This window comes from Sarcophilus harrisii, chromosome 6 (genome assembly GCF_902635505.1).
Source record: "Sarcophilus harrisii chromosome 6, mSarHar1.11, whole genome shotgun sequence".
Classification (NCBI taxonomy): domain Eukaryota; kingdom Metazoa; phylum Chordata; class Mammalia; order Dasyuromorphia; family Dasyuridae; genus Sarcophilus; species Sarcophilus harrisii.
Window position 1 is genome coordinate 102856931 of NC_045431.1, and position 15329 is coordinate 102872259.

General features: G+C 37.8%; 1 protein-coding gene across 1 annotated transcript in view; it reads left to right on the forward strand.

Moving 5' to 3' along the window:
- Positions 1 to 15329, forward strand: part of LOC100935070 (polypeptide N-acetylgalactosaminyltransferase like 6) — a 129188-nt gene that overhangs the window by 59880 nt on the left and 53979 nt on the right. The window lies entirely within an intron of this gene.

A 15329-nucleotide genomic window follows, 5' to 3' on the forward strand; every position in this document is an offset into this window, starting at 1 on the left:
AGATACTTTATACTTGTGTAACACTGAGCTAGTCATTTAAAAAAAATCTCTCCCTGCCTCAGTTTCCTGATCTGTTAAATGAAGATAATTCTGTTTAAATTCTTCCTCATGCACTTTATATTTGTATGACCCTGAACTAGTCACTTAAAAAAAAATAATCTCTCCCTGCCTCAGTTTCCTGATCTGTTAAATTGAGATAATATAATCTATTTCATAAGATATTATGAGTTATGAAAAGTGCTTTGAAGTGTTAAATTTAAAACCTTTAAGTGTTATGGAAATTCTGGTTATTATTGGCATATAGGTTATGCCATGACATAGCCCTTTGTGTTCGGGCTCAACAAAACCATTTTCTTATCAAGTAGCCCTGAAGAGGGAAAGCAAGAGATGCAATCCCTCCTAATACTCAGCAATGGAAAGTTCACTTTCTGGAACAAAAGCTGATCTTTCCCCCTTATAGATACTTCTGTTTGGTTTTGCTTGATAAGGAGCTTGGGTGAACTGAATCATGCTAGTTCCTATACATGCATATAATATGTTTATATATTGTACATATAGACATAAAAAAGAATTATTGAATCCAGCTTAGTACCTTTCTTTGCTATGACTTGTTGAAACTTCCTTCCTTCAGAAAACTGTGCCCCAGAAAACTGGGCTAAATTAGACAGAATGGAACTATTTTAGTAATTCGGATGCTTTTAGGAGACTGCCAACTTTGTGTCAGACAGAGGTTCAGATTGAAGCTGATTGCTAAGCCTGGGTAATCAGTCCAGTCATCCCCTCATCCCAGCTCTTATGCAGGGTAAGAGTAGGTTGCATTCTAGTGCCTGGACTAGACCTTAGAAAGTATGAACAGCAGTCTCTTTCTTTTACTGATGAAGAAATTCAACCTGAAAAAGAAGGAGTGACTGTCTGGGGTTACAGAGGTAGTTAGTAGCAGGGACCAACTATAGACAATTATCTTCATCATTCATTCTGGGCCCAGTGCCTGAGCCCATCTCTGACCACTGAGCTCTGATAAAACAGGGAACCCGCTGCTTAATCAGCAAATTCATTCCATCAGTGTTCCTTGGAGTGTGCTAGTCAAATGCCCAAGAGTTTCCATTGGCTTGGATTGTGTGTAGAAATGCCAGGTATTAGAAATGATCACAGAATGGTGATGGATGAAAGGATTCTTACAAACCATTTGATTCAACCAAATTCTTTGCTCTAATTGAAATCATTGAGTTGACAGCACAGCTATGCATTTCTCTGCATAGCAAGGCAATGGATTATATATCAAAAAATGTGAGTTTAAATCTCAGTTTTACTTCTAACACATGCACATGACTTTGGATAAATCACTTCTTTCTGGGCCTCAGGTTCACAGCTTTAAAATAAAAACTTTGGACTCAGTGATCAGGAAGGTTCCTTTGGGTAGAGAGCTGATCTTAGGATACAGAATCTATTTTTCCCTCCTTAGATTGGAAGAGCTTTCTGTTGCACCATCCCAGAAAAAAAAAGAAAAGAAAACTGAAAATACAGCATTCTCCATCAGATCTTGGCCTTAAAAAGAAATTATTATTATTATTATTATTATTATAACCCTTTTCTATCAGTGATGGAAAAGCAGAGAGTGAAAACTCAGCCCACTCTTTCTTAGCTTCCTTTGCTGAATTTTCATTAGTTCTCCTTAGCTCTCCTTTAATACCTAGAATGCAAAGTTTCCTTTAAGTCCCATTTTAAGGGCCATCTTTCAGAAGGAGCCTTTCTTGATCTCTATAAATAGTACTTCCTTCCCCCATCCTCCCTCACTATTATATACATATATATATATATATATATATATATATATATATATATATATTTTATTAGTATATGAAAAGGGAGTATGTTTACTCCCATAAGAGCACAGGTCCATAAGAGCAGGGACCATTTAATTTTTGTCTTTATAAATTAACTCCTCTTGTTTTAAAGGCTGGATTGCCTTCAATGGCCCAGTCTTTTTTAGTTTGTTAATGGGAGAATTCATGCTGATCTCCACCAGACCTGGTGACATTAGAATATGGGGATAGCTACTGAATCAGTTTCCTGAGATGTAAAATGGGAACAATTGTGAAGATCGTGTATTTTTAAATCAACAGGAGTCAGGAATTCAGGTTAGGGGAAAATCGTCAGTCTTTATTCTCAGTGAAGAAGGATCGGAGGTGGAAGAGAATCGGCAATAGCAATGTGTGCAGCTGAGTCAAAAAGCTAGCTCGACCAGCAGCCACACAACCAGCAGCTCGGAGTCTCGAACCCAGCCCAATCTCTCCCACTTGTCTTCCTCGATCTCTCTCTGCCTCCACCCACCAAAATCGTCATTTCCTATACAACACATCAGGACTTGCACGGAGAGTGGGCAGGGACCATTCTTTATCCAATCATGTATATTAATAGAGTATAGCCCAATTACTATCTAGCCTCATGTACTTGGGACCTCAGTGCATCAGCTCAAACCTCAGCCCATTACATTTCCCGCTTTCTTTTATTTTAGAACACCGGTGGTCATGCCATCCCTGACTCCTCAGGGAGGTCAGAGCCCCCAAGGGGAGGTGATCACAGCCTCCCTGACTTCTCAGAAAAGGCGGTGAAAGCACTAAAAAGGACATGATCACGCCCTACCTGACATCTCAGGAAGGGAGATGAAAAGCACCAAAGGGAAGTGGGGGTTGCTAGCGGGTTTCTGGGCTGAAGGGTCTTAATATGCACAAACCCATCAGCATGGGAGGTATTACACAAGCACATAGCAATAACGCAGAGGCTATTAGGGATGACCCTCCCCTCAGTTAGTGCAGGCTCAATGTGGTGTAACAAACATGAATTGTACACACAAGTAGCGGAATAGCAAACAATATAAATCAACATGGTGTTGGAAAAGATCACCAGAAGTCCTAGAAGGTGGGTATGTAAACAACAGTCACACATACACCTTCTTCAGCAGCCAAGAGATAGTCCAAAACCAATCTATTGTCCATTGTTTCACATGTCAGGGAATCCAATGATCCCCCTGAGTTTTTGAAGTCCTGAAAAAGTCTTTTTATGTGTTGGGAATCCAATGATTCCAGCAGATTTTGAAGTGTTGTAACAGTCTTATCATTTCTCAGAGAATCCAATGATTCCTGAGAGTTTTCAAGTCCTATGTCTCAGAGAATCCAATGATTCCTGAGGGTTTTCGAGTCCTATGGCTCAGAGAATCCAATGATTCCTGAGGGTTTTGAAGTCCGACAATCTTTGATGTCCATGAGTCAAACGCCATAACTGCCATGCTCTTTCAATGGTGAGCACAATCAGCAACAGCACCACCCGATATTTCTTGGGTCTTCTCCTTTGTTTCTCCGTCTCTCTGCGATGGACAAGGCGAATATGGCTCGTTGGCACCCATCTGATTCCTTCTCCACCTGTAGAGAGACAAGCAAACCCTCTCCCCAAAGCAGTTAACCTATCTGGTCCTTTCCATTCACCACTTTCTGGGTCTCTCCACATCACCTGGCGATTATCTAAAGATAGTGGAGCTGCTCGCACTGGATACTGACCTTCTGGTGGGTTATAAAACCTGTCTGCCGGAGCCAGTGCATCTTTGTCAAAAATCAAGAAGTTAATAGTATAAAGAGCTAGATTTAGAAGTTCTCTAGGGTTACCTGTGGCTCCCCTTTCTTTTGTTTTTGGAGTAGTGTCTTAATATCTCTGTTTCTCCTCTCCACTATTGCCTGTCCTTGAGGATTAAAAGGTATGCCCGTGGTGTGTAAAATCTTATACTGTGCACAAAAGTGTGCAAAATGTTTCAAGTATAAGCAGGACCATTGTCTGTTTTATTGCTTGTGGCACACCATAATGGCAAATGCTTGTATGAGGAATTCGGTGACCACTCGGGCTGTCTCTTTTGCTGCTGGCATTGCAAAAGTGAATCCTGAAAAGGTGTCTACCACAACATGGATGAAAGACAGACGACCAAAAGATTTATAATGGGTCACATCCATTTGCCAGATTTCATTGGGTCTCAAACCACGAGGGTTCTTCCCTGGAGGCAGTGTAGGAGCATGGAAAGGAAGGCAAGCCGTACAGGCTTTTACTATGCTCCTAGCTTCCTCTTTTGTTATTCCAAATTGTAAACATAAAGCTCGAGCAGCCTGATGATATTTAGAATGAGATGCCTGAGCTTCTTGGAACAAAGGGGTATTGACCAACATAGTTAGAAGGCTATCTGCCTTTGAATTGCCATCAAATATGGGACCTGGAAGTCCACTATGAGAATGGACATGTAATATATAGATCTTACCTGGATGCTTTCTCACTTGCTCTTTCTTAAAGAGCTAATATATATTAGAGGCTGCAAATTTTATTTGGGCTGTGGCAATTCTTTGTACCACACCTACTGAATAGGCCGAATCAGATATTATATTTATGTCTCCTGGATAATAAGTAAGAGCTAGAATGATCGCGTACAATTCATTCTGCTGAGTGGACTGAAAAGGAGTTCTGACTACTCTCTTTATAGTTAGATCATGAGAGTACACAGCACAAATATTATGTTTGGATGCATCCGTGAAGATTGTTGGTCCTTGAAGAGGAACTTTAGAAACTTTTTCTTCAAGAGTCCATCGCCAATTATGTAATAGTCTAGTTATCTTTAATGGAGACCCATGTAAAAAATTTGGAGCCATGGCTAATAAAATTTGCCACTCTGGGATGGTCTCACAACACACATTAATTTGTGTATTGGTATAAAAGGTGTATATCTTATCAGGTCTTGTCCCAGATAATTGTACTGCTCGCTTAGTGGCCTTTAATAAAATTCTAGCCACAAGCACTGGGTAGGGTGTAAGGCTTTGATCTGGTTGTGCCGGGAGGTTCACCCACTCTATCACACTGTGTCCTTGATGAAGGACTGCTGTGGGTGCCTCTTGTGTGGCAAAAACTGATATCTCCAAGGGTTTTTGAGTGACTCTTTCAACCACATTGGATAAAGCCAGTTCAACTTCTCTCAAAGCCTCTTGAGCTTCTTTTGTAAGCTGGCGTGGTGAATTTAAAGCACTGTCTTCCCTTAAAATGTCATATAACGGTTGTAACTGATAGGTAGTCAAACCTAACACTGGTCGCATCCATTGGATATCTCCTATCAATTTCTGAAAATCATTCAATGTGTTTAGCTTTTCTGTTCTTAAGGAGAGTTTTTGAACTGTAAGCACCTTAGGGTATACTTCATATCCTAAATATTGAAAAGGAGCATGTCTTTGAATTTTTTCTGGTGCTATGTATAATTTGTAATTCCTTAGTGTTTCTATGGTCTTTTGTAGACATGCTTCTAACATTTGTTCCTCAGGTGCACATCCCAAAATGTCATCCATGTAATGTAATAGCATAACTTTTGGGAATGCTTTTCTTACTGGAGCAAGAGCAGCAGCAACATACATTTGACACATAGTAAAATGTGAAGATCGTGTATTTTTAAATCAACAGGAGTCAGGAATTCAGGTTAGGGGAAAATCGTCAGTCTTTATTCTCAGTGAAGAAGGATCGGAGGTGGAAGAGAATCGGCAATAGCAATGTGTGCAGCTGAGTCAAAAAGCTAGCTCGACCAGCAGCCACACAACCAGCAGCTCGGAGTCTCGAACCCAGCCCAATCTCTCCCACTTGTCTTCCTCGATCTCTCTCTGCCTCCACCCACCAAAATCGTCATTTCCTATACAACACATCAGGACTTGCACGGAGAGTGGGCAGGGACCATTCTTTATCCAATCATGTATATTAATAGAGTATAGCCCAATTACTATCTAGCCTCATGTACTTGGGACCTCAGTGCATCAGCTCAAACCTCAGCCCATTACAAACAATAATAGGACATTCCTCAAAATATTGTTGGAAGGATCAGTGAGAAAACATTTGTAGAGCCCTTTGCAAAAAAGTGCAAAAGCACCCTATATTATGCATCTATATGTTGTTATTATTATTGTTGTTAACTATTATAAAACTGACAGATTGTGCTCAGTTGAACCCAGGGTCATACAAGCAAGAATATGTGAGAGGAGGAATTGACCTTCCCAGTTTCAAAGTCAGCTATTGCCTTCAAATTTAGCAAATTATAAATATCTATAGTTTGATTTTTCCTTGGAGAATAATAGTTAATATTATAAAATTTGCAGAACATTTTACATATGGCTCTCATTTGAGACACCCAACAATGCTCTGAGGTAAATACTACAGAGAGTATTGTCCCCATTTGATAGATGAGAACACCGAGCTTCAGAGAATTAAAGTTCTTATCTATGACCTCAAAGCAAATAAACACCAAAGGGAAAAAATTGAATTCATATATCTTCTGGAACATCTTTGCTATGCCAGTCCAAACCAACAAGTACTTGTTAGATATCCACTCTGCAAAAAACACTGAACTGGGGGATGCAAAGTCAAAAAAAGAACAAAACCAGAAGAAGTTCAAGAAACTTACATTCTAGCAGGGGCATTTGCCATGTATAAAAATCAGCAAATTTAAGATGGGAAGAAAGCACCAACTGTGAAATGTTGAAAATGTTGAAAATGAGGAAATGTTTTCCCTAGGAGGATGCATGAGAATCAATTTAGCTTAATGGCTAAAGAACAGTTCTCAGAGGCAGGAAGTCCTGGGTTCAATTCTTACCTCTTAATATCTAAAAGAGTTCTCTATGACCAGAAGTTGTACTAACCTACTCCTAAGAATAATTGCAAGACATGAATTCAAAGCAATTAATGGATGAAGGACCTGGAAACAAGTACTAATAGACCTGCTTTGGGAGAGGTTGTATCTTTACTTACAACCCAGCTTCTTAAACTGTGGTTTTCAACCTCATATGGGAGTCTTATAACTGTGAGAGTCATGAAATTATGATTTATTATCAGTAAATGTTTGATTTACAAATATGTTTTATATACCTATATACCTGGGATCAACATAAAAATTTCTCTGCAGAAAGGGATTATGAGTGGAAAAAGCTTAAAAAATCCTGCTCTACACCAAATGATATGTCTAAGCTTCTCTTCCCCCAAAATCCCCCCACCATAAATTATTAGAAGGCAAGGTAAGGCTCCAGGAATGCATTCTAGGAATGGGGGACAATCTGGGTAAAAGCACTAAAAATAAAATGCTGAGGTGTATTGAACATAAAAGTATGTCTTTTGAGGAAAAATGGAAAGAGAGGAGAAGATTTATAAAATCCTCTATTTATCTCTTTATTAAAAGGCAACCAAATTCTCCTACCCCTACATCAACCTAGAGAAAAGTTTTCCTATACAAGTTTAAGGAATTCTCTAAACCATGAATCAAAGAACAGAGCTGCTTTAACTGTTGAATAAGGAGGTCAATCTCCCTTCCTAAGGCTTGAGATAAATAAACAGCTTTACTAGAATAAACCTGTGACAAAGTAGGATTTGGAAAAAGCAAAAGAGGATATGTGTGGTACTCAGGAAGAAAGAAAGTAGGTTTTTAAGGCTGGAAATAGGGGGAAGAACATCAGTTATGCCACATAAAACCAATAATGGGATTCTAAATAAGGGAATGAGATTAGATTTGTTTTCTAGGGCAAAGTGGACCCAGTCCTGAGAATATGATCAAGGTATAAATTAAATATTACAGGCAAGTGAGTGACATGGAAATGAGTTCCAATCTACCTTTCATAACAAAAGAAAGGAATCAAATTTTTAACTGAAGGTAAGGTATTAAAACCTAGTCTAGTCCCAGTCTGCTGTATGCAGTCACTATACTAAGTGGGCTGGTTGTTCTTCATTCTTGAAGAGGACCAAAATGATACTATTACATGAGAATCAAGATAATGTGTCAGACTGGGGCTGATCAGAGCAACACAAGCTCGGAATCCTATGCCACAGGTCGGACACAAATAGTCCACATGAACATTTGAGGTGGATTGTCTAACTTTGCACATCTCACATTTCTTGTGAACTAAATCATTTATGCTTTGCTTATAGAGCACAGCACTTTCTTTTATGAGGGCACACCATAATGGGCAGTCCTGTGTCAGTGTCTCCCATGTCAAAAATCAGCAAATTAATGAAAATTGAAGATGGGAAGAAAGCATCATTAGTTACCTACCTACTACTATGATATGATATGATGAAGGATAGCATACAGGCAAGGGAACCAATCTTGGAATCAGAAAGTCCTGAGTTCATATCTAGCCTCTGAAACATTCTGACTGGATTACCCCTGAGCAAGTTAATTATCTCTGAGACCTATGGGTAACTCCCTGCTTTGGTAGAAGTTCCTCACCAAGAGAGTACTGCTGAATATAAATTACAATGATAAAATCAAAAGCCATGTCAGAAAATCTTCATAAATGTGCAACATTGTGATAAAAGCTCAAAACAAGAAACATTTGCTGCCTTCAAGAACTTCAGCATAAAACTGTAGGCTCTTCAATGGGGTTACCACCTCCTCTATGGTCCCTTCTCGTTCATTGTGGAAAACCATATGCTGTTCTGCTTTCTGCTCTGAAAACATTTCCACCTCTAAAAAGAGGTTTATTGCTTGTAATTTTTATTAAGTGTATTTTTTTTCTCTTAAGAGAATTTTTAGGGTTCTATAAACTCCAAATTAATTTGTTAGTATGGGCAAATCTCCTGAATAAATTTTAAAGATTATTTGTTCTTAGAGAGATTTAAAAAAAAAAATGAGAAGTGCAGCCCTGTTGAATTCTTTGAAAAGAGTAATGGGAAGGAGCCACAAAGAACTCCTGAGCTGTAAACACCAAGACTCCTTTATGAGACATACGTGCCAAGATGGAGAGTGCCACTCACCCTCCTCTACATTGGCACTTGGTACAGTTTTCTGGCTGCTTGTCCGTGCCAGTCTGATTCTGGGTAAACAATGAAGTACTCAAGCAGTTTTTGGCTCCAGTATCTTGAGACCTCAGTAGTAAATGATGTACACAGCCTATAAACAGCCTATAAACTGCTAGTTTCTTTTTCCCCCTCCTTTCCAAATACTGCTGCTAAATATTTTACTTTTAAATTTCCTGTCAGAATATGTCTACAGAAATTCACACCACATACACACACACACACACACACACACACACACACACACAGAGAGAGAGAGAGAAAGAGAGACAGACAGACAGACACAGAGGCAGAGAAGAGACAGAGAAGAAACAGAGAGAGATAAAAAGAAAAAAAGAGAGACAAGGGAGTGAAAGAATAAGGAAGGGAAGGAGAGAGGGAAGGGGGAAGCCTCAGAAAAGGGGAGGAAAAAAGAGGGATAGAAGGGAAGAAACAAAAACATAACAAATACTGCATCTTTGGCAATGGTACCATGAAATATGTCCAATTTCAGGAACATGATCTTTTAGTCATCCTATCTACATGTCACAAAAGCTAGGGGATACATAAGCTATGACTTTGTTTCTTCCTAAAACAAAGTGCAAGATGACAGATGGAAAAAATCGAGTTGAAAAACAGTAACACCTCAAATTTATATAGTCTTTTGAGTTTACAAAACATTTTACAACCATTAAACTTCTATTTCTTTCCTATAATTTTACATCCTCACTTCCATTTTGCCAGGTAGTGAAATGAAATGCCAAGTCTTAGCCAATGGAAGTCAGTTAGAGATTCACAAAAACATAATCCCAGATCCTTAACAACTACACATATTGCTCTATTTCTCATTGGATTTCATGGGAAGCAGCATGGTACATTATAAAGACCAATAGTTCTAATATCTAATGTTTCAAAGTCCCTAGGATTATCTGATGGGTAATCTTGATCACATCACCTTGCTGGGTCTTTCTTTTTCCATCTATAAAATGAGGAGTTGGACAAGATGGCTTCTGAGGTCTCTTCCAGTTCCAGATTTATAATCCTATCTTCCTTCAGTAATGAGAGGAGACCTTCTGCCTCAGCCTACATTTCATGAAAAAGCCAAACTTCAAGTTTATGTTAGAGGGAAAGGTATGAGAATTTGGCTTCTCCTTATAATGGATTGGCCAATATCTATCTCAATTAGTGTCTCACTAGTCAAAATTCAAATATAGGAAGAATGGACCTGAGCAGAGTTCTCCATTTTTGCCCATCTTTCCCTTTATTGCATTTAATATGGGCTTCTAAGTCTTTAATTTTTTCCTTCTGTTGAAATAGTCCCTTTGCCATAATGCTGTATTTTTTATTAATTGGAGTTAACTAAAAAGTTGCATTGTGCTTTAAGATTTGAAAAATGTTTTATATGTGTCAATTCATTCAATCCTCACAACTGTGGGAGGTAGATACTATTTTATCTCAATTTTATAAATGAGAAAACTGTGGTTAAGTGACTTGCCTAGAATATCATAGCCATTAAGTGTCTGAGGCAAGATTTGAATTCTAATCTTCCTAACTCCTACTCTAACCCTGTATCCACTTCACCAACTCATAGATTGGTGTTTGTCATTTATTCTTGAAGAGGGCCAATGACATTAGGAGGAGAATGTCTTGACTTGCAAGTGAATTAGATTTAAGTGTGTCAGAACTGTGCAAAATCTCACTCTTTTCTCTAGTCTTTGGATCCAGGGGCAAAACATAGGTCAGTATGAGAACTGAGGATAACAAGGTTCCAATGATTTGCCCAGGTTACATAAGCTAGTGTCTGAGGTCAAATTTAAATTCAGGTCCTTTCTGACTCCAGACCCAGCACTCCATCCAGCTCCCAGTCACCCAGCCAATCCATCAACTAGAATAGCTTACACAAGCCCTCATGTGAGGATGAATATCCCATCTATTTCAAAGATTTCCTAGGTCTCCTCTAGGACTGTGTAATTAAATGAGAAGAACACTGTTCTGGGAAGTTAGAACAAGATCTAGAACTGGTTACCTGCGTTGCTAAATTGTTATGTAATCCTAAGAAAGTATTTTGCCTTCTGTGAACCTCACTTTTCACATCTGTATAAAAAGAGGATTGGATTAAATATTCAGGTTACTCCCACATTTAAATTTCATGGGTCTAGATTTTTATCTTATCATTTACCTGGGGCCCATATGGGCTAAACACCATTTCAACTTTATAAATAGAAGGAGCTCGTACACATGAAACCCACTTCCTAACAGAGAGGTGACAGACTCAGTGCAGATTGAGATAAATTTATTTAAATCATGGCCAATGTGGGAATTTGTTTTCTTGTCTGTGCATATTTAATATAAGCATTTTGGTTTTCTCTTTTCTTTTTTTGGTGGGATGGGGAGTTATGAAAAAGAAAAAAAAAGTTTTGTTCATTGAAAAGAAATTTTCATTTCATTTTTTAAAAACCAAAAAGAGTGCTGGACTTTAAAGTCAGGGTTCTGCCTCTTAATATTCATGTGATTGTGAGCCAGTCACTTTATCTTTAAAAGTTTCAATCTCCTCACCTGTACAGTAAGGATGATAATATTCCTACTTATTTCTTCATAGAGTTGTTGCGGAAAGTACTTCACAAACCTTAAAATATACATATATGTGTGTGTGTGTGTTATGTATATGTATTTCTGTGCATATATGTGCTATTTTTACACATAAGCACAAAAGCAGTAAGATTTTTGGGGATAGCATGTGTGTACATATTTATGCGTTTTTACATACACACAAATAAGAACTAAGATTTTAGGGACAGTGTGTGTATATATATACACACATACATACATACACATACATATATTATGTATACATATACATTATATATCCATACACATATACATATGCATTATATATACACGTATATGTGTGTGTGTGTGTGTGTATATATATATATATATATATATATATATATATATATATATATACACACAGTAACCTATATGACCATGACAAGTTCACTTAACCTTAGGTAGATGGCTTTCTACATTGGGAATTTCCAAGACAGCCAAATCACAGGTCCTTAATATATTACCTCTAGGCTACCAGAGAGATTTCACCAGTTACCAAACCCTCTCTCCTGGACTAAGAAAAAAATGGTCACATTTTTTTAAACAAATGCTGGTAGAAGAAACTAAAAGTGTTCAGGAAAAGACTTAAGTCCCCACGCTCAGCTGTCATCTTTCTCTAGAATTGAGTTCAGGGAAAGAGAAATAACATAAGACTGAAAATATTCAAGCAGGCAGGCTATATGCCACGTTGGACATCCTGAATCATAATTCAAACACAAATAATCTGGGGGTGGTATATCATGTATGTATATGTCTATGTTTCAAGTAATTCCTTGTTGGATGTAGTTGGGGTAAGAACAAATTTAAAACACATTTGTATCCCTAGGAATTCAATAAGTCTTTCTCTGACTATCCATAAAAGAAATTAATTTGAAATCCTTGTACCCCTTTATTCCCCCATCCCTTCTGGAGTTCATGCATTCAATAAAGCCATTTATAATACTCCTTTGAAAATCCAAAAAATGAAAAAAAGAAAATTCTGCAGTAAATTAAATATCCAAATGTGAAATTGGATGAAAGATTCAGAATAGACAAGCACTCCTTCCCCAACAAGGGCCAAGAAATCTTTTTAAAACATTGTCATATTCCTATTCCTAATGTACTCATCTTGGCTCATCAGTTTGTTACATTCCCATCATGCAAAAGCAAAATATTTCTCATCTCCTCATCTCCTATGCAGTCACATGATATTGCCACTCAAATCCCCTCATCAGGATTAGTGTCACCCTGAACTGCAGAAAATTCACAAAGAACATCAAGCTGAGGAGACCCAGTTCTCTCAGTGTGTTTCAGGTTTCACTTGACTGCTTTCTGGTTTCTACAAGTCAATGGGCTTTATAAATTACTCCACATCAGTTATAATGAAAGAAAGTTCAAACCCAGGTATTGAGCCTGGTATGTATGATCTCAATGAGCATCAGTGGGTCAGGATCAAAGGAGCCCAGAGATCTTCGGATCATCAGATCCGAAGTAGAAGAGATCTTCGGAGGCCATCAGAGTCCAACCCCCTTATTTATAGAAGAGGTATCTGAGTGACAACAAATATTGTCACTTGCCCAACATCACACAAGTATCAAGTGCCAGAAGAAGGATTTGAATGAGAACTTTGGGCTCTTTCTATCATCCCTAACTGGTGTTTTAAAAGATGGAGACATATAATTTCTGAGTAACTTAATCATGTTGTTAATAAAACCAACATTCTAATAAAGAGATGGCCATTTGGTCATATCTCTCTCTCTCTCTCTCTCTCTCTCTCTCTCTCTCTCTCTCTCTCTCTCTCTCTTAGACCAAAGAGCCTATGTATAGGTTTTTTTTTTAGTTATTATTATTATTTTTAGATCAAGTATGGTTTCATTCTGGCCTTGTGACAATGGAGTGAAAAGTACCATGCAAATATTGGAACTGAAAGGTTCAGAGCTATGTGTTTGTGTGTTGGTAAACAATGCAAAATGTTCTGAGTGCCCATGATTAGCCTTCCATATTATATAGTTATTTCAGCATATAATCTGCTGTCCCATGATTTTATCACTGTGGATTCTCCTTTCATTTATTCAGAAATCAAGCTCTTCTTGACCTAGTAATCAGTCATTCTGCATTTCTGTGCCTTCAAAAAAAAATCATCCCTTGAGAGGAAGCCTTAAGGTGATGAACCTTGCCAAAATAGACACATACCCAATCCTTACCAAATCTGTAGTCAAAAGTCTTTCCAGGCTAATGGAGGTCCTGACAAAAATAATACTTTCAAAGCTCTAACCTCAAAGGCAGCCTTTGAGAATCTAAGCTCACTTCTCAAATAAGGCATTAGTGGAACAGTTGGGAAAAAAAACTTCATGTTGTTATTTAATTTTAAATAAAAATCTGTGACTTATGAATTCCAAGATGGTTATAAAACCCAAGGAGTAGAGGATTGAGTCAGTTGAGGGCAGGGTGTTACTCAGTTAAGAGAAAAAACAAGGATGTCATAAAGTGACCACAACTGTAAATTCGGGAGAAATGATAGAATCTTCTCATCCTCCGGGAGAAAGAATCTTAAAAACCCGTTACTGAATAGACTGTTTCACAGCATACCTAGGTAATGGTAATCTTTGCTAAAGCAACTTTTCCCAGAATGCTAGGAGAAAAAAATCTATAGATTTGATAGAAAAGAAAAGTCTGACAAACAAACAAAATAGTGTACTAAGACATATAGGATTTCAAGCCCAGAATAAACAAGAATACTGAGTTATATCAGGTCACAAAACTGGGACCAGGATTTTGCTTTAATTATCTTCAGATGGGTAAGAGTTAAAACCAAAAGCCAAAGGTCCTCTAAATGGCTTTGCAGTTTATTGAGCCATTCAGTTGGCTGTGAACTAGGGCTGGCCTAATTCCAACCTTCAGGAAGTAAGACTGCTCCCAAGCTGAAAGGTAAATATGTCTTTAACATTCACAAAAGAGATTTTTTTTTTCCCAACCAAAAGGTCATCAGCCAGAGACTTACTTAGAGTTTATTTCTACCCTGTAATGTGACTAGCTCCCCCCCACCTAATTTTTAATAAGATAATATTATCATGCTCTGCTTCTATTCCCATGAATAGCTTTTTTCCCTGTCTACCATTTACTCAGAAAATATCATCCCATTCTCTTTCATGATACATATCTCTGTAATTCTTCCTATTGATTGATTTTTTATTTTTAAAAGCAAGATATTAGACTGTTTGTTCAGTCTAATTAGTGGCCCAGTAGAATATGACTAAATCTGATCATTTTTAAGTTTGTGGGGGGGAGGGAGCGGGGTCCTTAATTTGAGGTCTATGAACTTGTCTTTTTAATATTTTGATAACTGCAATTCAATACAATTGGCTTTCTTTGTAATGATATATATCCTATGTTTTATATATATAAAATCTTTAAAACATTTGTCTGACTGGTGTCCCATACTTTCAGGACAAAAAGATGCTAAGCACCCTTCTCTAAATATTGCCTATATTTGCTGGTCAATTTGTTAGAAGAGATTTTTTACAGTACAATTTGTCCATCCAGAAATAAGAAGATAAGAATCTGACTTCTGATAATGGACTCAGTCAAGAGAGTGACCCCAGTAATGTGCATAGAACAAGTATGTCTGTTGGCTGGCAGGGTCTGACTGATGCTCTATGCCCTCCTCTGAATGAGACCCAGATGCCAGTATCAATTCGGACAGTAACTTAATTATGAGACCTTGAACACAATTATTAACCTCTCTCGCCTTCAGTTGTTTTAATTTTTGTTTTATCTATTAAAAAAGAAAGAGAAGTAAGTGATTTCCAAAGTCCCTTCCAATTCTGCGATTCTAAGATAAAGTTTTAAACAGAAGATGTACATAACATATTAACCATAAGTACCACCCACCCATGATCTATCCATCTCCGTAT